Genomic DNA, 8,395 nt, shown 5'->3' on the forward strand with positions numbered 1-8,395 from the left:
CCCAGAGATAAGACCTAGCTAGATCGATTTTTCGCCCCCGAAAACCCCCATATAGCAAATTTCATCGAAATCGTTAGAGCCGTTTCCGAGATCCCCGAAATATATAAATAAATAAACAAGAATTGCTCGTTTAAAGGTATTACATTTGTACGGCATACAATGGTGACATTTGTTAAAATAGATAATAGAGTGATAATTTTGTAGAAACCCTTTTTTTCTTACATTGCCAATGTATCTATTTGTTACCTGAGATAGAGCAGTTACCTAACATAAGATTAGGTACATACAAACCCCTCTCTCATGTAAGTATTATCAATAAAATACATAAACTTATTTTTTACTGAACTCTTTTCTGGACATAAACAATATTCCATGCAGCTACAGTGAAGGTAAGACATAAATCCAGAAGCAGTAGGTTACCGCTGCAGGACCATTTTTATGTTCCGTACATGTAATCTATATTTTCTTAATGCTCTCGACTTATTCCCGAAGTTAAATTTATGCGCCATTTGCAGCGCCATTCCTCTCCTCGCTGGAATTAGGTACCGACCTAGGCTATATTTAACATAATTTTCTATTTCATAACGGGCGTATGAAGTTATTTTTTCTATGATACTACTCCGCGCTCATTATATGCTTTTATTAAGATGCAGTGGGTTTAACCAGCAGAGTGTTTGAAAAATCTTTGCACTTTTTTAGATCATAATACTTGATAATACGGTTGCCAAAAAATATGAATAGCAGTCTTGAGGCCTTTCTCTAGTAATTTAATTGATACATGAAACCTGATTACACAACGTTCGCTTGAAAAAAATCAAGAACTTAGTTTTAGTATTAAAACGCGCGTTAAAATTGAAACTATTTTTGCACAAAAGCTATTAACATAAAAATCTAGGAATTCATAATTTCATTGTTGATCAAACAAATACGGTTACTTTTTTTTGGCACGCACGCACGGTCGGGCCTAGCCAAGATGACAATCGATTGCAGAACGAAACGCTATCATTTCCATACATTATTTAAGTTTATCTTAGCGTTTCTTTTCTGCAAACGAAACTCAACGAAACTTTTGAACTCAAGTGCCTTAAGTAAGATTCATTCATTAATTGCGCAAACTGACGTTTACTATATAGAATAGAATGCAGCCCAATCTTTAAACTTTGTGAGTAGGTAGCTAGGAAAATGGAAGCGTAGACAATATCTTACTCTTAAGATGCTGTAACATCCACATCTCATTACCCGAACTTTCAAGAATTATGACTTGGCAAAGTCCTTTATTGGAAATACCTTCACGAGCCTGAAATATTGCTATGTCGTGAAGAGCTTAAATTTTTAATTAGAAATTCTTTAGTAAAACCAAGTTTTTACTTGTTACAACGAATTTAATGAAAATACCGTGTCACTACGCTTTGGTTCCAAAACGGTTTCGCAGGTAACTCTATAATCAATGGAAGTTATTGTCGTACAATGAAAAGGAAAACTTCGATGTCACGTCACCAAAGGCAGTTTGTCCTAGGAGATCTTTTGTCTGTTTTAAAGGCATATCCAGTTGTCCACTGAACAGTGTAGATAGGGAGACAAGTGGTCTGAAACAGCCGGGTTTTAATACATTTTTTTATCGGAAGTTTATCAAAGGGTTGACCCGTAGAAGCCTTTGACAGATGGCGCCATATAGGTTTCCCTGTCAATTCTACGAAGAGTGTTTAAATTCATGTTCTTTTTTCTTTTATTTTTAATAAAATGTTATGACCCGGATAGCTCTTTAGGCCAAATCCCATAAAATAAAACACAACAGATGTATCGTACAACTTTTTACACTACAAATGGCCCTTTAAGTTTTCGACAGTCACGTAATTTGCCAATTATCGCACTAGTGCGGTAAAGTACAGGACTTTACAGTAGGTAATATGTACCTACCATTTTTACAATTTTTTAATTTAATTTCTAAAGACTTCTTTGTTCTATTAAAAAAAACCTGGCTTTTTCATGGCACTCTTTCCCTTCTATCGTTCCAATCCATAGATTAATAGTATATACGTCACTTGTTTGACGTTTTGTGTTTGTTCGACCCGCTGTTGGATCGCTCGTTCATTTTTATGAGTTATGGATAAGGTGCGCTCAATTGTGTTTGCTGTAGTCGCTTAATGTTTGATATCGACCAAATATTAGTTGCCCGGGTAGTTCTTGTTAAGATATTACACAAAAGAGTACGTTCCAAATACTAATCTAATCAAAATATGATATAGGTAATTACGAGTAGGTACTTACCTACAATATTAATTCAGAAAACTTTTGCGGTTAAATAATATCACATTTTATTTAATCTGGGTTAAATTAAATAAATATAAGAAAACATTCATGAGTTACTGAAACATGTTTTTTTCCTATTTATTAAGATATGAGTAGATTTAAATTTAACACTATTTACTTAGTTTTTAGGGTTCCGTACCTCAAAAGGAAAAAACGGAACCCTAATAGGATCACTCGTGCGTCTGTCTGTCTGTCCGTCCGTCCGTCTGTCACAGCCTATTTTCTCCGAAACTACTGGACCTTGGTCCTTAATTGGAATTAAGTTGAAATTTGGCACACATATGTAAGTTTGTGACCCAAAGACGAACGTGTAACGTAAACAAATGAATTTTAAATATGGAGGCCATATTTGGAGGGAAAATGAGAAACTTAAAAAATTAAGTTTTTCAAACTATATCGTGTTACATATCAAATGAAAGAGCTCTAAATCTCAATCTCAAATATATATTTTTTATAATTTTAGGATAAATAGTTTAGCAGTTATTCAAGAAAATAGGTAAACAATGACCATTCCCCCCCTTATCTCCGAAACTACTGGGTCTAAAATTTTGAATAAATTACACAAAATAGTTCTTTACGTATAGATGACAGAAAAACCTATTAGAAATGTGCAGCCAAGCGTGAGTCGGACTTAATGTACGAAACACTTGGAACGCGAGTCCGACTCGCACTTGGCCGGTTTATTAGCAGTGACTATGTTGTTTGAACTCTTATAATTTTAAGGGTGCATTCCTGAGCATAAATGAAGTTAATTAATCTAAGACGCTGTTATTTTAATTAACTTTGTTTTGATGATAATCAATAATTTTTCACCTTATAAGGCTCTTACGAGCGTGTACACTTACCTTAGGGCCTGATTACATGTTGATGATTAGTGTAGTACGAGTTCATAGATTTGCTACTAAACTCAAGTACTTTCTAGGACTATAGATGTTTTATTTGGTTGAGTAAATTTTTTTTCGCTAAATAGAGGTTGGTCCTTTAATTGTGTATATTATGAAAGTAACCTTCATAACGTTTCTGCTACACCTAATCTTATTGATTCCAAAATAAATTATAAATATCTGCAAAAGCCTAGGGCGCGTGGCTTACTCGTATTATACTATAGGCCGATAATAAATACTGATCAGGCGACCACCGTTTAGGCAGTTGTCCCACCAAGAGCGAGTAAGCGATTAGCTATCGGCGATTCGCGAAAGATAGGGATCCTGTGTTAGTAAAAGAGATACATATATTTATAGTTCATCGCTGGCTGTTCACACTGCCGGCGAGAACACTCGCTCTACTAGTTTGTAGCCGAGATAAGAGCGATGAGATAAAACTAGCTCAGCGGTACTCGCCGATGCTCGCTTGGTAGTTGAACTCAAGCTGCGAGACCAATCTGCGACGTCTGCATGTTCGGCTGCACTGTCCGAGCGAGTGAAGCGAGTAATAGCCCGTCGCACTCGAACACTCGCCTATAGCCGAGCGACAAAACTATTGAAGCTAACACTCGCTTCTCGCCGCTCGCCCACTCGTTTCTAGTTTATCGTTCTACTCGCTTATAGCTCATCGCTTGCGGTGGGACAACTCCATGAACCATATTATTACGAAAAGAAGGTTGATTTTTGTTTAAATATTTTATAGTAATTAGTGACTTTTGCTTGTCACCTGACGACATATTGGAGGAAAATTTTGGTATTGGAGGAAAATTTTGGTTATTAATACTTTTGCGCCCATTTCCTTGCTTTTTGAAAGGTGGAGCAGACCCATTACCTCCGTCGTTACCAGTGCATTAGACGTCGCAGCAAACAATTATATTACCGTGCATGCACAGTTTGGCACGGGACCAACAGTGACTACCTACCACTCGTTGAACAACCTAGAATATTTTCACTGTTACTCCTGCGCTAAATTTGTGTTTATGGCTTGCCTAAGGAAGTGGCGTTTCGATATCGTGGGACTTACCCGCGAACTGGGCGTTCTCCGGTCCCACTATGTGCAATACTCGTTCTGTCGCGTTTATACTTAAATTCGCGTTGTTTATTATTTGTATCATAAAGCCTGTGTATGCAAGCATAACATAATATTATTGAAATTGTATTGAATTTATACCAGGAATAGCCTCGGTTTTTTTTAATGAAGATAATAGGCACGTTACGTAAATGACACAATCTAAGAGTAAAGCACTTGTTTATAATCTTAAAAAAGTTATTTTACTGCAGATATTATGTCTTTGCAAAACAAATTAAAATAGATCGTATACCTTAATTAGTAACCGGAGAGGAAAATTAAAAAAAAAAACTATTAGAATGATCGTGTTGTATCTAAAACAAAGAGACGTTCAAGAAATGGTGGAAATAATTTATTTCTTTGTCTTCGCAATATCGAGCGTAGACCGCGGTCGGCCCGCGGGCATGACGATATTACTCGACGCAAAGCTGATTATGCAGTTGTTTCTACCTTCTAAGACTGTCCTTCTCAGTTTGCATTTTCATTTTTACCCCCTAGATACTTTTTTTCATTGGGTACGGACTTAAATCAGCTTATACAATACTCGTTCTTTTCATTTAATATTAATCGTTTTATAAGAAAACCGTTCAATGCTCGGACCGCAATAATTTACGCTAATGGTCGTTGGTATAGCAATGCGGGTGCTATCGATAGTGTAAGTGGAAAGAAACAGACCCCAAGACTTACATTTCTGCCTTTTTCGCAAAAAAACTAGGGAACATTAACGTGAATCCTGTTGGCTCGTGAGTTGTTCATATAAAGTACGTAGCTAGACTTTAATAGGTAGTGTAATTTTCCTGCTTTGTTTATTTATGTTTGTATCAGGTTGTGGTTACATAATTATTAGACTATCGAAATACTAATTAATTTATATTAAAATACCTATGCTCTTCTTTAGCGGCGTTGGGCACTTTTTGAGGTGGGGAAAAATGATAAATTCGAGACAGCGTAAGGCGATCACGTGACGTAAGCCCCGTAAGGTGGCCACTCATAATTTAAATGGCATTTAACTCAATAAACAAAAACTCAATGTTATTCGACATTAATGTTGCGGACTCCTTTTCAAGACTCTTTACCTATGTTCAAATAATTTGACGTTGTCATGGTAGTATGTAAATAAACATGTCAATGAAAAAGTGTGATCTTATTTGAGAATGATAATAATATATAATAAATAAATAGAATACCTCCGCTAAACGTATGTATCGTGTTACCGGGCGTCGGTAACATAGTGAGGTGAGTTTTCACTTCTATCGGCACTCCCGGAGTGCAACCGTTGTTGCTTGTTTTTAATATCTAATGACCTAACTTAACCTAAGCTCATAAGACCTAATAAATGAAATACCTAGTGCACGTTTTAAGTACAATTGTGACCTATGGCCGATATACCTAACGCACAAAATAGCCCATTAACCTAATGGACGTAATACCTAAATGTATGTACTTTAGGTATTAGGTATTATCAAATTAGGCCATTCAATGTTTCGATTCAATTAACTTAATTTATTTAAACTTTATTGCACAAAATACAAAAATAATGTACCTACAAATGGCGGACTTATTGCCTAATGGTATTCTATACCAGTTAACCATATCGGCCCATAACAAAGACGTGAAAAATGATGCAAGGAGAAAAGTAAAAAGGTATTTATTAGAACATCCTTAACATCGTTATTAATATGTAAGTATTTATTTATTTATTCAAGAACCAAACAGTCTTTTATAGTTATAACACTGGAAATTTTCTTTAAACTAGACTTACAGTTTCCTTAATGAAAATATTTTAACATCATGTTAATTCAAATTGTTTTCTACAGAGTAAAACAGAGCTATTTGTGCATACAACAATAAACTAAGAGAAATATGATAATAAAACTAAAATATAAGAGTACCTATCACAGTATTAAGTATTATTAGAGTATTAGTATTAGTATTAGTATTAAAACTAGTTTATTATGTTGTTTAAAAAAATATTGTATAAAATCTATCGCGGATGGAGTATCGAGACAAACGATACTTTTGTAATTAAGTTTAGATAATGTGTTATAATTACCTGAATAAATAAAAATAAAATAAAATAACAACTGAAAAACTAGATAAACTACGAATACACAATAAAAATACTAAAATATATATAATTACATATTATACTGCTACATATTTAATACATACTAAATATGTAATTTGTAATACATTATAATTATGTAAACTGTATTAAATATAAATTATTTATATTTGAGGCCTCTTAAATTTGACCCCATATTACCAAAATGTCACTATTTCGTTCATTAGGTATTTCCTGCATTAGGCGTTTCTTCTATCGTGTTATCTTAAATTAGGCATATAAACTTAGGTCATTCAATGTTTAGGTAAAGTAATTGTTAGGTATTTTAAAATTAGGTTTTTCGAGGATAGGTATTTTAACATTAGGTAAACCGATTCGTTTCGTGTGTAGTGTACGCAGACGAGTGGCCCGGTCCACATGCAAGGCCCACATAACAGCGGGCTTAAGACTCGCCCGAGCGCGCTGCGGTGTTCGCCGCGATTTGCACAATCCGCTCTATCGCAACACCACACACGAACAATTTCCTCTATTCCAGTTATAGGTGATCCAATGCTGATCTCAGGGAAGATTAAATTAGTTTTTAGTTTAAACTATTCAATAAATTATGCAGTTACAATTAGAACAACAGAATATCTCGCCTTTTAATGATCGAGTATTAGGAACGGAGACCAAACTTTGCTCGGAAAACATATAAATCTCAAAAATCCGCGTTTTCCCAGATATAAGACCTAGCTAGATCGACTTTTCGCCCCCAAAAACCCCCATATAGCAAATTTCATCGAAATCGTTAGAGCCGTTTCTGAGATCCTCTAAATATATAAACATATAAATAAATATACAAGAATTGCTCGTTTAAAGGTATAAGATAATATTACTTTAAATGTCATTCGACTGAACATAAACCATAATAAATAAATACCTACCTGGTTTATGCTCATATTACAATATATGCAAAAATTGCTCGTTTATAAGTATTAGATAATCAATTTCACCGATTTGGTTATCAAACAAGGGAAAGCTGGTCAACAAACTAATTAGAAATGTAATGTACACAATGATATTATACCTATATCCATAGATATGTTATAATCATACTTTGAGGAGCACAAAAAATACTTCCATATTTATTTCTGTGCCTACGAAGAAATCTGTTATTTTTGATTAATATTCTCATTCTATCCGTCTTCGTCACACTCGTTGTTAAACATAAGGTCGTCTCTTTCTCTTTTGGTGTGCTAGCACGTGCACATTTCTCGCTTGTCCAGCCGCGACTAAAGCCAACTTGTCCAATTTGTCACAAGGTAAGCGCTTCAATTTTGGAACGCCTATAACCTATCTTGAGTTATAAATCATTGAATGTACATATATACCTGTTAGGTAGGTATTCGTTAAGTAGATGCCACGTAAATGGCAATTGTCGAATTGTGATCCGTGTGTCGGCATTTATTGCATAGTACCTCTGTAATTTGCATATGTTTGAATAGCAAGTACCGCCGTCACAGTTTCAAGCCATTTTAATTGAATAGTTCGATTTATGCTTATTGATTTTACTTGGTATTTTATTGACGAGATGTTGTGTACCAGTTAATTATGAATTGTATTGGGCTTTCATTTGTTTAAAAAATGTTGTTTAGAGTCTGTGCGGAAAAAGAAGAGTCGTGGAATGTATTGGGCCCCATACATTCCACGACTTTTCTCTTTCCGCACAAACTCTAAGAGAAAATTGTTTTATTGATACGAGTAGGACACAGGTGATATTTTGGATGTAAAAAAGCAATTCCAATTAGTTCTAATAAGTATCGAAATAAAATAAATCATAATTATTATTTAGTAATTAGATAAAGAAGGTACATATCCAAAAAATAAGTACATTTTTAAATATAGAATTGCTGCTGTTTTATTAACAAGCTTTTATTAGGTCGACCTTATGTAACTATGTTATGGAATCTTGCAAGTTAAATTTGATCCACTTCCCGGTTTCTGATTGAGCTGAAATTTTGCATACACATGTAAGTCGGGTGACAATGC

The sequence above is a fragment of the Cydia amplana genome, chromosome 3 (assembly GCF_948474715.1).
Source record: "Cydia amplana chromosome 3, ilCydAmpl1.1, whole genome shotgun sequence".
Taxonomy (NCBI): Eukaryota; Metazoa; Arthropoda; class Insecta; order Lepidoptera; family Tortricidae; genus Cydia; species Cydia amplana.